Source organism: Bufo gargarizans, chromosome 1 (genome assembly GCF_014858855.1).
Source record: "Bufo gargarizans isolate SCDJY-AF-19 chromosome 1, ASM1485885v1, whole genome shotgun sequence".
NCBI classification, from domain to species: Eukaryota; Metazoa; Chordata; class Amphibia; order Anura; family Bufonidae; genus Bufo; species Bufo gargarizans.
Window position 1 is genome coordinate 755,983,611 of NC_058080.1, and position 24,977 is coordinate 756,008,587.

Consider the following 24,977-nt stretch of genomic DNA (forward strand, 5'->3'; position numbering starts at 1 on the left):
AATGACCCTTCTATAATGACCCCTTCTGTAGTGCCCCCATTATCTATAATGACCCTTCTGTAGTGCCCCCATTATCTATAATGACCCTTCTGTAGTGCCCCCATTATCTATAATGACCCTTCTGTAGTGCCCCCATTATCTATAATGACCCTTCTGTAGTGCCCCCATTATCTATAATGACCCTTCTGTAGTGCCCCCATTATCTATATTGACCCCTTCTGTAGTGCACCCATTATCTATATTGACCCCTTCTGTAGTGCCCCCATTATCTATAATGACCCCTGCTGTAGTGCCCCCATTATCTATAATGACCCTTCTGTAGTGCCCCCATTATCTATAATGACCCCTCGTGTAGTGCCCCCATTATCTATATTGACCCTTCTGTAGTGCCCCCATTATCTATAATGACCCTTCTGTAGTGCCCCCATTATCTATAATGACCCTTCTGTAGTGCCCCCATTATCTATAATGACCCCTCGTGTAGTGCCCCCATTATCTATAATGACCCCTCGTGTAGTGCCCCCATTATCTATAATGACCCCTCGTGTAGTGCCCCATTATCTATAATGACCCTTCTGTAGTGCCCCCATTATCTATATTGACCCCTTCTGTAGTGCACCCATTATCTATATTGACCCCTTCTGTAGTGCACCCATTATCTATATTGACCCCTTCTGTAGTGCCCCCATTATCTATAATGACCCCTTCTGTAGTGCCCCCATTATCTATAATGACCCTTCTGTAGTGCCCCCATTATCTATAATGACCCCTCGTGTAGTGCCCCCATTATCTATATTGACCCTTCTGTAGTGCCCCCATTATCTATAATGACCCCTCTGTAGTGCCCCCAGTGTCCATAATAGCCCCAGTTTATATAAGGCCCTGAAAGAGACTTAATGTCCGTTAGATGGGTGCACTTCTGTCTATACGGCTGTTAAAGGGGTTGTCTAAGTTATTACTATTGATGACAAGTCCTCAGGATAGATCATCAATATCAGATCGGCGGGGGTCCGATACCCGGCACCCCCGCTGATCAGCTGTGTGCCTGTGCCGCCTCCTCTTCACTGTTTACCTGCTTGCTGTGAATAGTAAAGAGCCGTCCCATAGAAGCGAATGGCTTAGGTGTAACTACACTGCTCACCTGCGGATGTGACGGCGAGCAGGTAAACAATGAAGAGGAGGCAGCGCTAGCGCGGCGCGCGCCTTCTCGTCAAACAGCCGATCTGATATTGATGACTTATCCTGACTATAGGTCATCAATATAAATGCAACCTTTTACCATGCTTTTGAGAATTAACGCCTTGCCCATTTTCAATTTCTGCTTGCTGTCACTGAACGTGAACATTGTTTTCATCCAAAGGCTGAATGCATATTTTTGGACGACCCCTTTAACAACAGGCCCATTCATTTCATTGAGGTCCGTCTGGCCGTGAAAGGAGATGTCCTATTTTTTGACGGCTGCTATTCACAGGCGGTTAAAAAAAAAAACAGCCATGGGAGTAACCCCATAGACTTTGGTTCACCGTTGTGCGAATTTAGTCTTAGCGGCGTTAGTATTCGTGATGACCACTCCGCATGAAATGCAGCTTTTTGAGGTCCATAGCTATATGACCTTTTTAGAAAACCTTGGAGGAGACCGCGAGTTGGGGTAAGTGGAGTCCACAACCTGTCTATGGGCCGTTCACCAGGATGATGTGGTTTACTTATTTGGCCACATGGGGGCAGTGGAAGCCTTCGAGATGGGATTTTTGGGAGGTGGAATGGAAGCTGTTCTGTTTTCTATTGGAATTTCCTGGTTTTTAGAAAGTTGGTGAAAGTCATTCCTTTGTCAGTTGTGGTCGCACTCTCAGCGGGAGTCTCATAGACCTGCATGTCCGTGACATGGGATTACAGACACCTGCATCTCATCCGACTTTTTGGAGAGACACTTATGGTCCGTTGCGTGATCCATCTGTTCGCCAGAATCGTTTTAAATTCGAATATTTATCCACAAATGATATGAGACATTTTTAGGGCGCAAATTGCACCAAATGATGGGATAAAGTGCACGTCGGGGTCTGATATTCAGGTAGGAACCAGAAAAAAAGTTTCTGGTGCAAGACGGTCCATGTAGTTTTCTGGGTTTTACTAAGTGCACGCCATCAGTGGGGGGGTTCAAAACCTATGACCTCACTGATCGGCAGAATAAAGGGGCCACAACGCCAGCGCGCCTAATAAACTATGAAGGGGAAGCTGCCCCTTCATTCTGCTGATCAGTAGGGGTTAACCCCCTGCTTATGGAATATGGATGACCTATTTTAAAGGGGTTCTTTGACTTTTTTATACTGGTGGTCTGTCCCCTGGATAGGTCCTCAGTCTCTGATTAGTAGGGGTCCGAGACCTGGGACCCCCACTGATCAGCTGTTTGAGGAGACCAATGCGCTTTGCTGAGCGCCGTACGTTGTATAGTGGCTGGCTCGACTATTGCCGTCTACTCCATAAAAATGAATGGGAGCATGCGCGGTGCGCTCCCATTCACTAATATGGGAGCAGCTCTTGGTGGTGGACGGACCCTGGGAAATCCGGAGTCCTCCAGCCACAGCGCTCCCCGCTTCGTTCTCGTTGTAGGTGCGGGTCCCAGCGGTGGGACCCGCTCCCATCAGACAATGGGGCATATCCTAGTGATATGCCCCCATTGTATGTGATGGGAATAGCCCTTTAAGGATAGTACATAAATATTAAAGGGAGTGTCAGCAGTTTTGACCAGGCTAAACTGCTGACTGCACTAGGTAGGGGATGGGGCGATTAAGAGCAGACATACTTTCATGGCATGTTTAAAACAGAAACCCCACTGAATGGCGGCCATGTCCATCGTCGCCCTACTTTTTCCCATATGTAATTTTTTTAACAATACGACAGAGAAGGGTGATACCAAGCGTTGGGGTGGAATTACACGCCCCCATAGTCCCAGTAACGCACCGCTCCGATCTCTCCAGAGGTGAATGTTTCGGTCTCTTGTGATACTTTGTGTCCTCAGCCTCACTGTATGTAGCAATAATATAAAGTGGACTCACTCGCCTCCTCTCCTTTGTGCGGCCACTCCGGTATTCATCTGGCAAAACGTTTCGTTTTTGTCCTGGCTTCTCGGATACAAAGTGTTTTCCTACTCTCGGAGAAGATTTGCTTCGTCATCGTACAAACCACTAAATCCTCAGTTATTAAACTTGTAAACTGCCAGATAAAAAATAAAATAAAAGGAAAAAAAATCTGATTACTAATGCTTCATCCAGTCTGTCTGAGAGTGTCAAGGCATTGGATCCTTTATTGTGACCATGGAAGGAGGTTTATTAATACCGTGCTGTGCCTATGTGGTCAGTGTGGTCGGATGGCGGTAAGTGACCGCTGCGAATCCTCTCATTCTGACGTCAAACCCCTTAGAAGCTGCGCTCAATAGCAACTGCGACATCCTGGTGGTTAGACAGAGGGAGGTGGCGCCCTGTGACAGTTACGTGGCGCAGATGGCAACTGGGAGCCTAAGAAAGACCCTCAGTGAGTTTATTACATTACGAGAGTTTATAACACTATTATTATAGCGTGCAGATGTTGGGACCTGACGGCGTGGGATGGTGTGAGTCCTCGCTGACTCTTCTCCTGGAGCTCATTAGTATTCTCAATGAGAATGAGCATCTCTCGAGTGCCACGGGTCCGTAGGAACTCTTGAGTCGGCGGTGTGAGATCTGCAGCTCATAAATCACTGCTGCTGGCCGCTCCGCCGTGTAGGAAGCGTTCTGGAACAACTCTCAAGTTATTCTCTGCCAGAGATTTCCAGGACCTTAAAACTCTGAAGAAGCATTTGTGCTGCGGTTTACAATCCCGAGTCCTCCTGGCTCCCATCGTCGGTTCTCAGCATCGCTGTCCAGTTTATGCTCTGCTCATTACATTCTCATGGCTTCATCAGATTTAATTTTTTTTTCCAGGTTGGGAAGGTCATCGTACAGAGAAGGGCCCGATTATGTGCTTCTTCACTTACCTTGTCTTGACCCTTGAGGAATATGGTGTATGGCACTTTAAAGGTGTCAAGTGTCACGTATGGGGCCCCATGATACGGCAGATTGATCACTGAATTTCCCATATCTTTATATCAGTTAGAGCACTGTTTTTATGAAGCAGAATGCAGACTGTTTACACATAGAACTTAATGATAAAACAGTATGCAGTAATCTCCTGAGCTCCCTCTAGTGGTGGCTGTATATATCTGTATGCAGTAATCTCCTGAGCTCCCTCTAGTGGTGGCTGTATATATCTGTATGCAGTAATCTCCTGAGCTCCCTCTAGTGGTGGATGTATATATCTGTATGCAGTAATAGCCTGAGCTCCCTCTAGTGGTGACTGTATATATATGTATGTAGTAATCTCCTGAGCTCCCTCTAGTGGTGGTTGTATATATCTGTATGCAGTAATCTGAGCTCCTTCTAGTGGTAGCTGTATATATCTGTATGCAGTAATCTCCTGAGCTCCCTCTAGTGGTGGCTGTATATATCTGTATGTAGTAATCTTCTGAGCTCCCACTAGTGGTGGCTGTATATATCTGTATGCAGTAATCTCCAGAGCTCCCCCTAGTGGTAACTGCATTTAGCTGATTTTTTTTCATATAGCTCTATGTATATGCAGTGTCGGGGATATAAAGCAAATGCTTTATATAAAAGATAGGATCAAAGGAAAAATTTGAAAGGGAGTTGGACATATAAAACACCTCAAAAAGAGATCGTTGTTAATTTAATTATGTTGTGCAATCAGTAAAATAAGGTACAAGCATCTATGCAAAAATATAAATGATTTATTATACAATTATTTAAAATGCAATCAAAGCTTAATGAATGTGACACTCAATAATATGCAATAACACAGTGATATGCAGTACCCAAAATTCGCCACTAGATGGCTCTAATACGACTACTAGTGTTCCATATCACCTCTCAAACATAAAAATGTAATACAAGCGTCTCGACGACAATTATGAGATCTACAATTATTAGTGATAAGGACAGATACGAACCCTTGCTCTTCTCAAACTATGACCAATCTCGGATATCAGGTAGTATTGCTACATAAGTTATAAATTATCAATCCTAATATGACTATGGAATGAATATTCCAATCAGAGATTCCCTCTGATATCAATATTGGATCTTTTATTCAGTAATATGCATTTTTACTGAATAGCGATAATATTGATGTAGTACATCTAACCTTACACATCAGCAATAAAGCGGGGATTTTCCTAAATATCAAGCCAATTAATTCAATCAATACTACACATAATAAAGTTATATAATTAATTTTGACTCCAAAAACAATTAAAACACAAAAGTTTGGGTACCATTCGAGACACTTTCCCAAGATGCCAGATTTATGGTACTGATAATAATACAATGGACCTTGTACTCTCACAGATATGTGTGTCTCCTCTGTCCCTCCCTCCTGAACCAGGACTCATTAACACAGTCTACACTTTAAATTCTTCTCATCATGCTTTAGGAGTGTATGCGTTCCTAGTGAGAAATATATAAGATAATAGACGCATTGATGTCCTTCAACAATATAAAACGATACATATGTCCTATTGATTATTTTATACTAAAAACTTGATGTTCATTATATATATATATACATACACACACACATATATACATCACAGATTTTCTGCTTCATCAATAGACCTTAAACCATAGGGATAATTAGCACCAAATGCGTCTAGAAAATATCCTTATCTCAGTCATAAATCCACAAGGAGACAAGAATGACTCTTCTCAGACTGGTACATCTGCAGAAAACATTATATGAACTGTGTCCTTTCCATGAACCTCTTTCGGCCTTCTTTAAAATACACACACACAGTGGTGAATATAACACAACATGGCCTATTATATATCAGGTCCACTGTAATTAGGATATTTTGATATAAATGTTATATGCCTATAAAAAGGCACAACAGCAGGGGATTTGGAGCTGTGTATTAGGAAACTGACACTGTACCGCTTTAAAGTCACTTTAAGACATAAATTGGAAGACAGCTGCAGTTCCTTTTTCCTACCTCTGTTTTTTTATATATTTGCGGAGGTTAGTATGCCATGTACGCTGCCCACTGTTTAGTAGCCACAATAATATGTAAAGGCGTTGTTCACCCTTGTAGCCGATTCTTTTACTTTCCCGAGTAAATCTGAAATGAAAAATGAAGCAACTTTTTTTTTATTTTTTTATAGCTCTTAATTTAAAATGTGCTCTCATTGTGTCTGCAGCTCCTATGCATACTATGCCTGCTGTCCGGGCATGCTAGGAGTTGTAGTTGTACAACAGCTGGAGGGCCACCGGTTGGAGACCACTGTCATAGAGCAGTGCTTTGCAATATATGATCAGTAATTGCACATACTCTGGATGTGAGGGCACCGTCAGCTCCACTGGTGCAGTTCTCCTCATGACCTGAAGGTGTCACTGCTGCTCCTTGGTGCTGCTGGTGGCGGTCGTAAATCTATGTTTATAATGAGGGCAATCCGGAGGCATTTACTGAGCTTTTCACCCCATAATCACCAATGAATAGAAGTCTGAGTGTCGTTGTGGTGACAACCTGTATGGCCACCTTTGTATCTGCCGTGCAGGTTGTCACCCGGCTGTCCCGGATTCCTGAACGGCTAATCTCCCTAGTTCAGTGCAGAACTGAAGCAGGCTTTCATCGCTGCAGATTAGCAATTTGGGAATGTGGACGGGCAGGTGTCGGGGCTGTAGGGGCAGCCTTGGGCCTCTTTCACACCAGCGTGACTTGAACGCATAGCGCCCGCACTGAATCCTGACCCATTCATATCAATGGGGCTATGTTGTGTGTTTTTTTTTTTTTTTTTTTACGCATCACTTGTGCAGCATGTTCTATATTCTGCGTTTTTCACGCAGCCCTGGCCCCATAGAAGTGAATGGGGCTTCAGTGAAAAGCGCATCGCGTCCGCAAGCAAGTGCGGATGCAAGGCGTTTTTCACTAATGGTTGCTTAGGAGATGTTTGTAAACATTCAGTTTTTTTATCACGCGCGTTAAAAACGCATGAAAACGCATTGCACTCACGCGGAAAAAACTGAACAACTGAACGCAATCGCAGACCAAACTGACTGAACTCGCTTGCAAAATGGTGTGAGTTTCACTGAACGCATCCGGAGCCAATCTGTCACGCCTGTGTGAAAGAGGCCTTAGAGGTGATCACCCAGCTTTCCTAGCGACAGACCTGATTAAAGGGATGTTCCTGACTCGGACACCTGTCCACAGGATCGATGCACCTCTGCACCAGTATGGAGGACGGGGAGGACGGGGGGGGGGGGGGTGCCACATCCTGCAGGGGTGGCCAGGGTGAGCCTCCGGCTCTGTCCATTCACTTGTGTGGGATTTACGGAAAACGCAGAGCGTGGCTTCATTCTCTGCCTCTGTGCCTCACTTGGCGGGTTGGGGACCCCCATTCTTCACATAGGTGGGACTTTTTTCAAGGGTCAGTAACTTTCCCAAAAAAGTTTGGTGTGTCATAGAGCAAGATCGATGGGGGTCTGAACGCTGAGACCCCCGCCGATCTCCTGCCGCGTATTGCCCCCTCTCTCCTTGCTGCAGATGGGCCCGTAGATTTCTATGGAGCCGTCTCATGCAGCGAGGAGAGAGCGCCTGACATTTGCGCAGTTCTGTCCTCTCGTTCTACAGATCAGTGGGGGTCTGAACGTTGAGACCCCCGCCAAGTGGGGAGTCTCAGCCACCGAGCTGAACTTGGTGATCTAACATTTTGCCTTTCTTCTGTTATTCCTCCTGAAAACATATGAATAACCTGAGCATTGGATGTTACCATTCTCCTCGTCAGTAGGGGTGTCTGTACACATTCTGACACCTTCAGCACTAATTGGGTAGTGTCAGGCTGTGGAGGGACACGCCCCTTTAACACGGGGAATGGCTCTGAAATTATTCAGACGTTTCCTGGAGGAGTAACAGAGGAACAGCACACAGATTTCAACCAAGGAGAGAAAGGAGCAAACAAATGGGTCTATGTGAAACTACAAATCTCAGCAGCAGACCTTCTAGCAGTCAGCAGGCTGGGAGTTGTAGTTCCACAGTCGCTGGGGAGTGAGTGGCTTGGCCAGTGTCACGTGTTGGGAAACGTTTTTCTGTGTCACTCATCGTCCCTCGGTGCAGATTTTGGATGCTCACGACCGGGGTCAGTAAAAAATAACTTAGGTCTTTGGCTCTGCTACATCGTGCCCATATTATTTCGTCCCTCTTGCGATGATTCATCGCCCAGATGTGGTACCGATGCGGGCAGAGTAATTAGCTTTGCCAATGTGAAATCTCAGTCTGTCATGTCTGTGCCTTCTTTGCGCCTCCCTGTAAATGAGGCGCTTTGCAGTTTTTCCACACATCCTCCACGTCACGGCCCAGGGTGCTAATTGGTGAAATTACCGAATACTCAACGGAACGAAATGAACTCGGAATGTGTGAGCGCTGCTCTGGAGTATATTAGTGGACTTCTCCTTTTTATCAGGACTTATCCAACAGGAAATCGCATCAGATATAGCAGAGCCGAGTCTTGTCACCTGTGAGGTCACTCTGCCTTATCTGTGTGAATCACGATGAAAGGACACACAAGGTAAACTACAGATTGCTTCATCTGTAGCACAACATCACAGAATCCATTAGTCCCTCCTGTACTGTATTAGGGGTCTGGGAAAGCTGGGTGACTGCCTCTACTGGGCTGTACTGGTGTCACATTGTACCCTGTCCGGGCTGTTTAGCTCACAGAGCATTGTCTAGACTGGATACAACTCTGCTGGTTTGCTACAATGTATCAGTCTGGAGTCCGGGCTGTTTAGCTCACAGAGCATTGTCTAGACTGGATACAACTGTGCTAGTTTGTTACAATGTATCAGTCTGGAGTCCGGGCTGTTTAGCTCACAGAGCATTGTCTAGACTTGATACAACTGTACTAGTTTGTTACAATGTATCAGTCTGTAGTCCGGGCTGTTTAGCTCACAGAGCATTGTCTGGACTGTATCCAATTCTCCATTGAGAGCTATGGACAGGATTACTGCCTCTGAATCGAAACTAGAGTGGTCTCTTTCACTGACGACAAGCAGAGATGAGAAAGTGAGACATATCGACCGCCAAGTTAATAGTCCTTAGTAAGGGCTCGCGCACAGGGCTGTTGTTCGGCCGTGCCCATATTGCGGCCTGCAGACAGCGTGCACCCCGCACCCCGCACGATGGATGTGGAGATTTCTAATAAAGATGAATTGCGCGGTTGCCTCAGTTCTGATGCGTTGGAGCGATGGAGAGTCAGCTGCACATTTGTCATTTCCGGTATCTGTATTTTTGAGGCCTCTGACCATATCAGGGAATTATCAGCGGTTGTCACGCATCTGAGTAATATTATATACAGCCGCTTTTCCGTATGGGCAGCGTTACGCTCCATAATCATTTTCTTAGCGCCACTCCCTGTTTATCACAGCTTTTATGGCCCCATACCTTAGATTGTAGGATTTATGGCGCAGGTCGTATGTAGCGGGAGGTCCAGCTGTTTCATAGATGGGAGTTGTCCTGCTCAGACTCATAATGATATGAGTAGTAGTTATTGACGTGTATTTGAATAGCGCTGTTTACGTTGTATGTGGAGACTCCTGTGGAGAGGTCGCCGCGTCTTACCGCTCACAGGACTTTCTATAGTGGAACCGAAGAGACGACAGATTATCGGATATATGGGACTGAATTTCCTAATCCGCTGGATTATCAAAAACTTGTTAAAAGTAATTTCTTTATACATTACGAGGCAGAGGTCCGGACACCCCATTATAACTGGTGACTCCCAGTGTGTGACAGTAGGCTGCGTTATGTGGTGGAGCACAAGTTTTTGGCCGCCATTTTGAAATTCGTCATATTGGCTCAGGTTTTTCCAGTGGGACGGGCTCATTGTAAGTCGGGACGGATCCGTTTGGCTCTGCATCGTCAGCAGCGTTTTGGTGTCCGCCTCCAGAGCGGAACGGAGCCAAACGGATGCATTCTGAGCGGATCCTTATCCATTCAGACTGCATTGGGGCTGAACTGAGCCGTTTGTGAGAGCCCTGAAACGGATCTCACAAGCGGACCCAGAAACGCCAGGAACACTATGAAGAACCGCAGGTGATGCTTCTTCGCAGCGCTGGAAGATTCACCCTTTCAGGTGAGCAGTGCGCTATGTGGCGAATCCTGTGAAGAAGCTTCACCTGCGGTCAGGGCTCGGAAGATTCGTCCTAACAGATCCTATTGGTCACCTAATGGCTCCAGCCGCGTTCTGTTCAGCAGCAAAAATTAGCGATGCGATAGGGCCGGTATTGCAGACGACGAGGACGTGTTTTATGATGAATTCAAAAGATAAACAATGAAAAAATTCCACTTCGCTCCCAGAAAAAGAAAAAAAAAAGTTAATTAACAGTAGTGTTCCCCGATCACCAGACAGCGACGTTTCAGCCCTCTCGCTGTCTGGTGATCGGGGAACACTACTGTTAATTAACTTTTTTTTTTTCTTTTTCTGGGAGCGAAGTGGAATTTTTTCATTGTTTATCTTTTCGGATGGTGGATCGCTTCCACAGCCGCTGGCACACCGTAACTATTGGAGCGCTGCGCTGCTCACACTGTTTTAGTTTTCTATTAGATAGATAGTGTGGGGACTCGCTCTGGTAGACAGGATTAGCGGACGCAGCATAGAGGCAACAACAAGTTCTTGGCATCAAACAGTTCAGTGTTTTATTCCACACTTTAAGTAAGTGACAAAACAAGCAGTCATACAAAAAGTCATCTTGCGGTGTTGGTGGTAATTCACACCATGCGGCAATTCTGCCTCAAAGAGTCCTTGCTGACAGCAGCACCAACCTGTTTTCACACCAAACAGGTAGCAAGCCTTCATCCAGACACAAGGCTCCCAGATCTCAACACACAGACATGGCTTCTGAGCCCAGCTGCTTATTTAAGGACAGCCAGGTGCTGCCAAAACCCGGATCTGCACTTAAAATCCAGTTCGGTATTTGACCTCACATGTCTGTAAATCAGCTGAGCAGCACATGCTGGGAGGAAAATACCTGTTTCCCAGACAAAACCTCTCACTCACAATAGATATAACATAAATATAAGCAATAGACAGATATGAGAGATAGATGATGGATAGAAGATAGATATGATATAAGAGATAGATATTAGATATCGTAAATACAGAATGAAGATATCACGCCCGAATACCGTATTACAATAGCACCGTACGTTACGATAGCGCCCACACAATCCCTCCATTAAGTATCAGGCAGAAGAGTGGTTGCACCCAGTTACCAATTCAGTCCTAAATATCCAGGAGGAACAACAGAGGAACAGCGTAACAATTGGTTGGACATCTTACTGTAAGGAGAACATACCTTTGTGCCTTTCCTCTGTTATTCCTCCTGAACATGTTGTCATTTACTTGCCAATCGGATGCCGCCATTCTCCTTGTCAGTACAGGTCTCCATACACCCTTTTACACTGTGGCGGGACACCCAGCTGGGAATGTATTCCTAAATTTTCAGAAGGAGTAACGCTGGGTTTACACCTGAGCGTTCGCGATGGAGCGCTCTGTATGCGCGATTCTCCGGGCGTCTCGCATACGCGGCTCCGGAACAAGCGAACGCCCATTGTCGCGCGTTCCCGCTGAAGTCTATGTACGGGAACGCGCGACAAGACGCCCCAAAAGAAGCTCATGTACTTCTTGGGGCGTCGGGCGTTTTACAGCGCGATCGTACGCGCTGTAAAACGCTCAGGTGAGAACCATTCCCATAGGGAATCATTGGTTGTTGCCTGTTGAGCGTTTTACAGCGCGTAGGAACGCGCTGTAAAACGCTCAGGTGTGAACCCAGCCTAACAGAGGAACAAATTTCAACCCAGGAGTGAGATTGGCAATCACGGCGATTAAATGTATCTATGCGTGTGATGTGGGACTGAATATCTCTGCATGCCCTGTCCACCCCTAGCAGTCGGCATGCTGGGTGTTGTAGTTTTACAGCAGCTATAGAGTTAATGGCTCGAACCACATCTTGTGTTGGGAAACCTGTTTTTCTGCGTCGGTCATCGTCCCTAGGCGAAGATTTTGGACGCTCCCAAGCGGGGTCAGGAAAAAAAAATAAACTTAGATGATTTCATTTTCATGATGGCTCTGCTACATATTAACCATTCGTTGCCCACATGTGGTGACGATGCGGGCAGTGTAATTAGCTTTGCAACGTGAATTATGAAAATGTCATTTCTGTGCCCGTTAATGAGGAGCCTCAGTTTTTTTTTTCCTTACATCCTCCGCATTTAAATAATACCGCCATACAGCACTTAAATAATTCCTCCACACGGAGTGCCTGTATAACACTGCATGTGGAAATAAAACCTGCCATTCATATCCAAATAATACCGCCATACCATGTTAAATAGTGATGGGGATCTTGATAAGTCTCTGGTGGTCTAGGACAGTGAAGGGGTTATTGTCCTTTCCGCAGGGGACATGGGATTTGGACGTGTTTTTTTTATTTTTTTTTCCTGCTCCACTCTTAGGTCGCCCCCTCCCAAAGAATGAGGGCCCTGCCAAGTTTGCCACCCCCTAAAACCAGCACTGGGCCGCACACAACACTGTTCTTTTCAAAAAGCAAGGAAGGCTCAACAGAGAGCAGCGCCTAGATAGCCTGTGACGGTTAAGGGCAATATATGTCAGTGAGCTGCAGCGTAAGCTGACGCATGTTTGTTGTTTTGGAAAACCAAGTCCAACGGTAACATCACTTATGACCTGCCTAGTCTCCCAGCGATCCCCAGAAAGATGTCTGATCTATGGCTCCATGAAAAATAGCCGTGGCTTTAATTCGCTGAATGTAATTGTTTTAGTTTCCATGCTCTTTTGGAGCAATTCTCGCTCTCCTGCGCACGACCGCTGTGATTGCATTAGACTTTAATTTCCCGACCCGGCCACAGCTGTCTGTGTGAGATATTACCAATCATTAATTACTGTAGGCAGCTGCTGCGTCCGAGGATGGAGAGATCGGGGCCGAAAGTGAAGTTTAGCTTTAATAGAAAAGAAGCTTAAAGGGGTTGTACGAGATTGGGAAAAACATGGCGGCTTTCCTCCAGCTGCGCTCTTGTCTATGGGCATGTGGGTCTCTGGGTAGCTATTCATCAGCAGGAAGTGGGTGTCACACTTGGATTTCTCCTGGGGCTGCGGTCTGGTCTCCCGGTCTCCTTTCCCAGAACCTGCATGGTTTCCCATAAGGCTGCACTCTGGTCTCCTCCCTAAGAACATACGTGTTTTCTCATAGGGCTGCAGTCTGGTCTCCTGCATGATTTCTCAAAGAGCTAGACTTTGGTCTCCCGGTTTCCTCTCTCAGAACATACATGATTTCTCCTAGGATTGCAGTCTGGTCTCCTCTCTCAGATCCTGCATGATTTCCCACAGGGTTGCAGTCTGGTCTCCTCTCTCAGATCCTGCATGATTTCCCACAGGGTTGCAGTCTGCTCTCCCTGTCTCCTCTCTCAGAACATGCATGATTTCTCCTAGGATTGCAGTCTAGTCTCCTCTCTCAGAACATACATGATTTCTCATAGGACTGCAGTCTAGTCTCCCGGTCTCCTCTCTCAGAACATACATGATTTCTCCTAGGACTGCAGTCTAGTCTCCCGGTCTCCTCTCTCAGAACATACATGATTTCTCCTAGGTCTGCAGTCTAGTCTCCCGGTCTTCGCTCTCAGAACATGCATGATTTCTCATAGGACTGCAGTCTAGTCTCCCGGTCTTCGCTCTCAGAACATGCATGATTTCTCATAGGACTGCAGTCTGGTCTCCTGGTCTCCTCTCTTAGAACATGCATGATTTCTCATAGGACTGCAGTCTAGTCTCCCGGTCTCCTCTCTCAGAACATGCATGATTTCTCATAGGACTGCAGTCTAGTCTCCCGGTCTTCGCTCTCAGAACATGCATGATTTCTCATAGGACTGCAGTCTGGTCTCCTGGTCTCCGCTCTCAGAACATGCATGATTTCTCATAGGACTGCAGTCTGGTCTCCTGGTCTCCGCTCTCAGAACATGCATGATTTCTCATAGGACTGCAGTCTAGTCTCCCGGTCTTCGCTCTCAGAACATGCATGATTTCTCACAGGGCTGCAGTCTGGTCTCCCGGTCTCCTCTCTCAGAACATACATGATTTCTCATAGGACTGCAGTCTGGTCTCCTGGTCTCCTCTCTTAGAACATGCATGATTTCTCATAGGACTGCAGTCTGGTCTCCCGATCTCCTCTCTCAGAACATACATGATTTCTCCTAGGATTGCAGTCTAGTCTCCTCTCTTAGAACATACATGATTTCTCCTAGGACTGCAGTCTGATCCCCTCTCTCAGAACATACATGATTTCCCATAGGACTGCAGTCTGATCTCCCGGTCTCCTCTCTCAGAACGTACATGATTTCTCCTAGGACTGCAGTCTAGTCTCCTCTCTCAGAACATACATGATTTCCCATAGGACTGCAGTCTAGTCTTCCGGTCTCCTCTCTCAGAACATACATGATTGCCCATAGGACTGCAGTCTGGTCTCCTCTCTCAGAACATACATGATTTCCCATAGGACTGCAGTCTAGTCTTCCGGTCTCCTCTCTCAGAACATACATGATTTCTCCTAGGACTGCAGTCTAGTCTCCCGGTCTCCTCTCTCAGAACATACATGATTTCCCATAGGACTGCAGTCTAGTCTCCCGATCTCCTCTCTCAGAACATACATGATTTCCCATAGGACTGCAGTCTAGTCTCCCGGTCTCCTCTCTCAGAACATACATGATTTTTCCTAGGACTGCAGTCTGATCCCCTCTCTCAGAACATACATGATTTCTCCTAGGACTGCAGTCTAGTCTCCCGGTCTCCTCTCTCAGAACATACATGATTTCTCCTAGGTCTGCAGTCTAGTCTCCCGGTCTCCTCTCTCAGAACATACATGATTTCTCCTAGGTCTGCAGTCTAGTCTCCCGATCTCCTCTCTCAGAACATACATGATTTCTCCTAGGACTGCAGTCTGATCTCCCGGTCTCCTCTCTCAGAACATACATGATTTTTCCTAGGACTGCAGTCTGATCCCCTCTCTCAGAACATACATGATTTCTCCTAGGACTGCAGTCTAGTCTCCCGGTCTCCTCTCTCAGAACATACATGATTTCTCCTAGGTCTGCAGTCTAGTCTCCTGGTCTCCTCTCTTAGAACATGCATGATTTCTCATAGGACTGCAGTCTGGTCTCCTCTCTTAGAACATACATGATTTCCCATAGGACTGCAGTCTGATCTCCCGGTCTCCTCTCTCAGAACATACATGATTTCTCATAGGAGTGCAGTCTGGTCTCCCAATCTCCTCTCTCAGAACATGCATGATTTCTCATAGGACTGCAGTCTGGTCTCCTGGTCTCCTCTCTTAGAACATACATGATTTCTCCTAGGACTGCAGTCTGATCTCCCGGTCTCCTCTCTTAGAACATACATGATTTCTCCTAGGATTGCAGTCTAGTCTCCTCTCTTAGAACATACATGATTTCTCCTAGGACTGCAGTCTGATTTCCCGGTCTCCTCTCTCAGAACATACATGATTTCTCCTAGGGCTGCTGACTTGTCTCCTTTCATAGATCCTGCATGATTTCCCATAGGGCTGCAGTCTGGTCTCCTCTCTCAGAACCTGCTTTTTGATGATTTTTCACAGCTCAGGCATTATTAGCAGTTCCACACTGCTGGACCACCAACAACTGTATATTACATTATAGTGTGACCACTCTGTCACCAACGTGAGCAAGTGTTTTCTGGACATATGGCTGCATGTTTTTTTAATTCAATTTATTTTTTTACTGAGGGGCTGATGAGGACAAGATCTCTGGCCTTGTCAATCACAGGGGAGGGGGGAGTGCACATAATTGATGGGCGTTACAACAGTGGTGCTCCAAGCTTTCTGCCTGCCCCTTGGTACTCGCAAGAGCTAATTTGCATAATAATAGAAATTCTGATATTTTGGGAACGCTGCAAGCTACAAACATAACTAAGGTATGGTTTTAACCAGCATGAACAGCCCTACCTGGCAATATGCCTAGTTTAATAGGGTTGATCATGCTGACAGATGCTCTTTTAAGGCCTAATTATGCTGGGGCTACACTGTGATCTTGACCCAAAAGTAGTCATGCTACCAAGGATCTCTGTGTTGCAGTGCAGCCATAGAAATGAATGCGGTCGCAGCTCAACTGGAAAGTTGCCACGACACCAGAGTAGCAAAAAAATCCAACCCTGCACCAAGAGAAGGATCAGGAGAAGTATCCTTGTCTGAGTAGCCTGGCAGCATCTTTCTTCCCTCTCCCTATGGGATACACATACACCTTCAACCAAACAGTAAATGTATGCGTATGGGAGAGATAGCTGTCGGCCAAATGTTTGGTCAGCAGCTATTGAATGTGTATGATCGCCTTAAAGGGGAGTGCAGGCAAAGAAGTAAACGCATCCTGCAGTGACTTGTATTGGAAATGGTCTTATGAAGCTGGCGACTTTCAGATTCTTGAGGATGGGCGGCAGAGATGCTGGAGTCTTCTTCTCGAGACGGTGCTCGGTGCCCTTTGCAGAGCTGTTTACTTTGTAAGCTGGCTGCCCCAGGCTCTCTCTGTGCCCACATCACAATGTTAGGACGGAGTGGTTCAGACTAATCCATCAGTGTGACAAGATGAGATCTCTAAACAAAGTGAAATGAGCGAGACGAGGGTGTTTAAAGTGAGAAGGCGCCATGTAAACCAATCAGTAAGAGACGGCTATTACCGGCCCCTGTGAAGAGGCAGAAAAATTACTTGGGAACCTGCACCACAAACACACTTCACCAGCAGAATAGTGAGCGCAGCTCTGGAGTATAATACAGGATGTAACTCAGGATCAGTACAGGATAAGTAATGTATGTACACAGTGACTGCACCAGCAGAATAGTGAGTTCAGCTCTGGAGCATAATACAGGATGTGACTCAGGATCAGTACAGGATAAGTAATGTATGTACACAGTGACTGCACCAGCAGAATAGTGAGTTCAGCTCTGGAGTATAATACCGGATGTAACTCAGGATCAGTACAGGATAACGTATGTACAGTTGCAAGAAAAAGTATGTGAACGCTTTGGAATTATATGGATTTATGCACAAATTGGTCATAAAATATGATCTGATCTTCATCTAAGTCACAACAATAGACAATCACAGTCTGCTTAACTAATAACACACAAAGAATTAAATTTTACCATGTTTTTATTGAACACACCATGTAAACATTCACAGTGTAGGTGGAAAAAGTATGTGAACCCCTAGACTAATGACATCTCCAAGAACTAATTGGAGTGAGGTGTCAGCCAACTGGAGTCCAATCAATGAGATGAGATTGGAGATGTTGGTTACAGCTGCCCTGCCCTATAAAAAACACACACCAGTTCTGGGTTTGCTTTTCACAAGAAGCATTGCCTGATGTGAATGATGCCTCGCACAAAAGAGCTCTCAGAAGACCTACGATTAAGAATTGTTGACTTGCATAAAGCTGGAAAGGGTTATAGAAGTATCTCTAAAAGTCTTGTTGTTCATCAGTCCACGGTAAGAGAAATTGTCTATAATTGGAGAAAGTTCAGCACTGCTGCTACTCTCCCTAGGAGTGGCCGTCCTGTAAAGATGACTGCAAGAGCACAGCGCAGACTGCTCAATGAGGTGAGGAAGAATCCTAGAGTGTCAGCTAAAGACTTACAAAAGTCTCTGGCATATGCCAACATCCCTGTTAGCGAATCTACGATACGTAAAACACTAAACAAGAATGGATTTCATGGGAGGATACCACAGAGGAAGCCACTGCTGTCCAAAAAAAAAACATTGCTGCACGTTTACAGTTTGCACAAGAGCACCTGGATGTTCCACAGCAGTACTGGCAAAATATTCTGTGGACAGATGAAACCAAAGTTGAATTGTTTGGTAGAAACACACAACACTATGTGTGGAGAAAAAGAGGCACAGCACACCAACATCAAAACCTCATCCCAACTGTGAAGTATGGTGGTGGGGGCATCATGGTTTGGGGCTGCTTTGCTGCGTCAGGGCCTGGACGGATTGCTGTCATCGAAGGAAAAATGAATTCCCAAGTTTATCAAGACATTTTGCAGGAGAACTTAAGGCCATCTGTCCACCAGCTGAAGCTCAACAGAAGATGGCTGTTGCAACAGGACAACGACCCAAAACATAGAAGTAAATCAACAACAGAATGGCTTAAGCAGAAGAAAATATGCCTTCTGGAGTGGCCCAGTCAGAGTCCTGACCTCAACCCGATGGAGATGCTGTGGCATGACCTCAAGAAAGCGATTCACACCAGAAATCCCAAGAATATTGCTGAACTGAAACAGTTCTGTAAAGAGGAATGGTGAAGAATTACTCCTGACCGTTGTGCACGTCAGAAAACGTTTAGTTGAAGTTATTGCTGCCAAATAAGGGTTAACCAGTTATTAAATCCAAGGGTTCACATACATTTTTCCACCTGCACTGTGAATGTTTACATGGTGTGTTCAATAAAAACATGGTAACATTTAATTCTTTGTGTGTTATTAGTTAAGCAGACTGTGATTGTCTATTGTTGTGACTTAGATGAAGATCAGATCACATTTTATGACCAATTTGTGCAGAAATCCATATCATTCCAAAGGGTTCATATACTTTTTCTTGCAACTGTCTGTATGTATGTATGTATGTATGTACACAGTGACTGTACCAGCAGAATTGTGAGTGCAGCTCTGGAGTTTAATAGAGGATTTTAACTCAGGATCAATATGAGGTAAGTAAGGTAATATAAAAATTCAAAGTAAAGCAGATGATCTGCAATATTTATCATTTTATCCTTTTTACAATTCAAATAACTTTAGTTTAATCTAGCAGAGATTTTCCCTTTAAGTGTCCTCTCCTCGCAGTGTACTGATGGTGACAGCGGGCTAAAGTACTGTTTATGAGAAAATCAATTTCCAAGGCCGCTTCTTAACTCTGGATAACAGCAGTAAATGAAGTTCAAGTGCGTCAGATCACGACGTTACTCATATACCCGTTTCCATTTCTCCTTAATCTCTCTTTATACACTGAGCTTTAAAATGGAATCAAAGAATGGAAAACCAGAGAGGAAGTAAACAGGACCATGAGGGAGGCTGCTGAATCTGAGGCGATCACATCTCCATAGTGCAATAATATTCATAAAACAGCCATCATTTTCTTAATTAAAACTATGGTGGGGCCAGTTCCCATGTGAGCAGTCGGTGGAAGGAAGCGCCCTGTGAGGTAAAGCAACTAGCGAGAACAACATATTCCTTGATAACTACTGTTATCGGCTTCAGGCCCGGCAGTTAGGATAACAGGTACCTGCCAGTTGCCAAAAAAAACACATTGTAATGTGCTGCTTGTCCTGACCTCTGCCTGTTTAGTGGATTGACCCTGTGCTGCTTGTCCTGACCTATTGCCTGACTACTGTACTGTAAGAACTCTGCCTGTCCTGACCTCAGCTTGTGCACTGACTACTCTCTTGCCTGTCCCTTTGGTGCCACCAATGTGTCTTCATACATTTGGGTCAGCAGTTTCTGAACGGAGTCTACTCCAAGAGGTAGTAGCCTGGTCAGCAAAGTCCAGATCCCCTACGGGGATGTAAGGGGGAAAACCTGATGTCACCTTGACAATACCCTCAAGAGTAGCACCGAGCCAAACTCATTCAGTAGGCACCGTGGGGCAACACCATCTGCTTTATATTGTGAACTTTTTGCCATGCGGTTCTAGACACGTAATAAAAAATGCTACCTATATGGGCTCAGTTAAAGGGTTACAACATTAGAAAATTTATCAATTGAAATTAATTAAAAAATGTGCTCTGGTTCCCCACTTCTGGAGTGAGGAGCATGTTTTCCCTACTTTTATTAATATATTCTGCTGATAGTTAAAGGGGTTCTGCACTTTATTTAAACTGATGATCTATCCTCTGGATCAGATGCTGATAATCTATCCAGAGGATAGATCGGTTAAAACAAAGTGTAGAACCCCTTTAAAGGTGGTTTTCTATTTCTCCTATGACAGCACCCCTGGAGACTTCTGGGTTGCGGCGGTGGGATGAAGCCGACGCTGCAGACCGGAAAGGTGGTGGTGGTGGTGGTGGGGGAGCCGGAGAAGTTGGCAGTTCCTCCATTCTGGCTGGTTTGGCTTTAGGAACAGGGAGCAGGCTCAGCGCGCTGAAACCACCAATGATACACCGGTACCACGGTGGGGTAAGAGGGGTCGTACCTCTGCATATTTTTATAGTCCCTGATGGGCAGAATTAAACAGATGATCCCTGAAGAAGTCAGGGAGCCGGTTAGCGGTGTAATTAAAAGCCACCCCAATACTTCGGCGGCTGCAGCTAAAGATTCCCCCTCCAGTGGCAGTGATGTACTTTCTGGTTTGAAAGAAGGAGAATGGGTGTCATCAAATGAGTCCTCTGAGGACGAGTCCGCAGGGAAGCCACTGTTTCATGCTGAGAACACTAGCTCCCTAGTCAAGGCAGTTAGAGCTATCATGGGGTTGGATGATCAGAAGCCACCGCAGTCAGTCTAGGACTCTGTTTGAAGGTTTAGGTCCCAGAAGAAAGAAAGGTGTTTGACGTGCATAAAAACATTCAAGCGGTTGTTGCCAGAGAGTGGAAGAAACCTGATAGGAAGCTTATTGTTCCTTCTTCTGTGAATTGGAAATATACTTTTGATGAAGAGATCTCCGCTCCTTGGGATAGGGCCCCAAAGCTTGATGCTCCTGTGGCAAAGATGTCCAGAAAGGCAGCACTTCCTTTTGAAGATATGGGTTCGCTTAAGGACCCAATGGACAAAAGAGCAGAGATTTATTTAAAAAACAATTGGGAAGCCTCTACGGCGGCTTTTAAACCCACTATTCCCGCTACTTCTGTTGCTAGGTCCCTAAAAGTGTGGATGGGAGAGTTAGGCTACTTTCACACTAGCGTTCGGGGCTCCGCTTGTGAGTTCCGTTTTAAGTCTCTCACAAGCGGCCCCGAACGGATCCCTCCAGCCCTAATGCATTCTGAGTGGATGTGGATCCGCTCAGAATGCATCAGTCTGGCACCGTCCGCTTGCAGCGTTCGGGTGTCCGCCTGGCTGTGCGGAGGCAAACGGATCCGTCCAGACTTACAATGGAAGTCAATGGGGGCGGATCCGTTCGAAGGTGACACAATATGGTGCATTTTTCAAACGGATCCGTCCCCCATTGACTTTCAATGTAAAGTCTGGACGGATCCGTCTGAATATAAATTGTACTTAGACTTTTTTAGTAAAATATAATGCAGGCGGTTCCGTTCTGAACGGATACCATCGTTTGCATTATAGGAGCGGATCCGTCTGTACAAATACAGACTCCGAACGCAAGTGTAAAAGTAGCCTTAGAGGCTCACATTAAGGGGGGTACCCCTAGGGAGCAGTTACTTTCTTCCTTCCCTACTGCAAATAATGCTTTAGATTTTCGAAGCTTCTGCGGACTATTTAAGATTTTCCGCTAGGGCTTCCGCCATATCTAACTCTGCCCGGAGGGCAATTTGGTTAAAGGGCTAGAATGGGGATACTAGTTCCAAGGCAAAGCTTTGTGCTATTCCTTGTCAAGGTGAATTTTTATTTGGGCCGGTCCTTGACGATTTACTAGACAAATCCTCAGACAAGAAAAAATGCTTTCCCTCCGTAGTCAGCCCCCTAGGAGGTCTTTCCGTCCCAGATTTAATAGAGCGAGCTTTAAAGGGAAGGAGAGAGCAAGGCAGTTTACAGGAGCTGCTAGGAAGTCTAAGGGTTTTCTTTTTCCGGGTCCGATGCCTCAAAAAAGCAGTCCCAGTGACACCAGGCCCCCAGTTGGAGGTCGTCTGTCTCTCTTCTCATCAGTGGCAGAAGATCTCCAACAGCCCTTGGTTAAGTTCTGTGATAAGGGAGGATTTAAAACTAAAGTTTTAATGTATTCCAGGAGAGAGATTTGTGATGACAGATTACCGTTCAGATCCCTCAAAGCAGTCGGCCATCATTTTAGAGGTTTTTTCCCTATTAGAGAAAAAGGTGTCGGTAAAGGTTCGTTTAGAATTATAATAAACTTAGTGTTTTAACAGGTATCTGCTGTACGAGACATTTCAAATAGAATCCATCAGGTTAGCTGTGAGCAATCTCTTCCCAGACTGCTTTATGGCCACAGTAGACCTGAGGGATGCATACTATCGTGTCCCTATCCATTTCAGCCACCAGAGGTTACTGAGGGTAGCAGTCCAGCTAGAAGAGGAAATTCTGCATCTTCAGTTCCAGGCCTTTACACTTTGGGCTCTCTCAAGCTCCAAGGGTCTTCATAAAGATTATATCAAAGATGATGGCCCATGTGAGGGAGAAGGAGATCGTCATTGTACCCTACCTGGACGATTTTCTTCTAGTTGCCTGGTCAGGTCAGATTCTTCAGGGACAGAGTGCCTGGTTGAGGGAGGTTCTGGAGAAACTGGGATGAGAGATAAACCTAGAGAAGTCCAGTTTATGCCCAAGCCAGATATGCAGCTTCTTATTAATGATCCTGGACTCCAGTGCCCGGAGGTGCCTGTTACCCCTTCAAATAGCTATCCTTATAAAATCAAGGGTTCAGCTCCTGCACTCGCATCTGTTAGTCACCTTGAGGGAGGCCATGTCTGTGTTGGGTTTCATGACAGCCGCTATTCCAGGAGTAGATTGGGCCCAGTATCATTCAAGGCTTCTCCAGCTTCAGATTCTGCAAGATTAAGACAGAGGCCTTCTCTCTCTGGACGCGGGGATCTATCTATCACCCCAGACTCTGATTTTATTGGGGTGGTGGATGGATCTGCGGAATCTACGGAGAGGGGTTCCTTGGCTCAGGGAGGCAGTTCTCCCCTTGACCACGGATGCCAGCCCATACGGATGGGGAGCCCAAAGTGGGGTCTCTTCTGTTGCAAGGGAGCTGGGACAGCGATTCTCTGTCCCAGTCGCACAATTTCAAGGAATTGAATGCAATCAGGATAGCCTTAGTACAGAGTCTCCCGGTTATCAAAGGCAGGAATGTGAGAGTTTACTCGGACAATACAACACCAGTGGCCTATATCAATCGGCAGGGAGGTACAAGGGCTCAAGGCCTCATGTCTCTCACTCATCAGATTTTCAGTCTAGCAGGAGCTTCTCTATTATCTCTTTCTGCAGTACATCTAAGAGGTACAGACAATGTAAAAGCAAACTTCCTCAGCCGTCATCTAAACCAGGGAGAGTGGTCCCTAGACCAGGGTGTATTCAATCAAATTACTGCATTATGGGGGATTCCAGAGATAGATCTTTTTGCCACCAAGTCAAACAAAAAGGTAGAGGTCTTTTTTTCCCTGTCTCCAGCAGAACATCTGAAAGCAGCGGATGCATTGGCCCCACCATCATGAGATCAGGGCCTTCTTTATGCCTCCCCCCCTTAAAGTTGTTACCAAGGGTTCTCAGATCAGAAAGGAGAGAGCCACAGTGATAGTTATAGCTCCTTTTTGGCCAAGAAGGGTTTGCTTTTTCTGACTCCGCAGGATGTCGATAGCAACCTCCTGGGTGCTTCCAGAGTTTTAGGAGCTTCTGTCTCAGGGTCCTATCTTTCACCCAGAGGTGAAGAATCTGCACCTGACTGCCTGGTTGTTGAAAGGGAGATTTTAAAGAAAAGGGGTCTCTGAGGATGTGGTTAACTCTCTGTTGGCCAGTCGTAAAAAGGTCACTTCTGATATCTATCTGAGAGTTTGGAAGGCCTTTTACAGATTCGCCAATACACCTGTGAATGTTCTAGATGTTCCTAACATCCCACTTGTATTCGATTTTTTTTTACAAGAGGGATGGAAGAAAAAGCTTAGGCCTAGTACTTTTAAAGGTTCAGATTTCAGCATTTAAGCGCTTTATTTGAGTTTAAGTTAGCCGAACATCCTTGGGTTAAGAGGTTTGTGACAGCAGTGTCCAAGTTGTCCCCGGTCTGTAAAAGTAGGGTTCCTCCCTGGCATTTAAATGTGGTCCTCTCAACTCTCACTTCTGATCCTTTTGAGCCTATTGATAAGATCTCCTCAAAAATGCTCTCCCTTAAAATTGCGTTCCTTCTGGCCATTACCTCTGCTAGGAGGGTGAGTGAGATCGCTGCGCTCTTCGTTGACCCTCCCTACTTGGTAATCTTGGAGAATCAGGTGGTGATTACTCCTGATATTTTTTTTTTTTTTTACCAAAGGCCTCTTACAAGTTTCTCGTTTGAAAGAGATAGTGTTACCTTCCTTCCGTGCCTCTCCTAAAAATAGGAAGGAAGTGCAATTCCATTGTTTGGATGTTAGGTGTATTATGCAATATCTACAGGTCACTCAGCCTCCTCACTTCTGATGGTTTTGTTTCAGGGAGCAAAGAAAGGATCTCCAGCTTCTTCTCAGACTATTGCTAGGTGGATTAGGCAGGTTATCTCCTTGGCTTACTCTTCTAGGGGGGTTGTTCCGCCCTTGGGATTTGGAGCTTACTCTACCAGATCAGTCTCCACTTCTTGGGCAGAGAGAGCTTCAGCTTTCATAGAGCAGATTTGTAGAGCGGCTACCTGGAGCTTTCCACATACTTTTTTTTTAGGCACTTTAGACTTCATATTTCTTCTAATGAGGGCCTTACCTTTTGGCTGTAAGGTGCTTCATGCTGTTGTCCCACCCTAGATAGAGTATCTTGCCTATTCTCCAGGGCTGCTGTCATAGGCAAAAGAGAAATATTGGTTTACACTTACCAGTAATCGGTTTTCTTTGAGCATATGAGAGCACCCGATTAAGTCCCTTCCCAAAAAAATTAAATAAAATAAAACATGACAAATATATAATGTTTAGGTTATTAAAATGTTATGTTTCTTAGTTCTTGAAAAAGGACTG

At 45.6% G+C, this 24,977-nt stretch overlaps 1 protein-coding gene across 1 annotated transcript in view; it reads left to right on the top strand.

Moving 5' to 3' along the window:
* Positions 1-24,977, top strand: part of TTC33 (tetratricopeptide repeat domain 33) — a 202,859-nt gene that overhangs the window by 30,827 nt on the left and 147,055 nt on the right. The gene's annotated exons all lie outside the window — the stretch shown is intronic.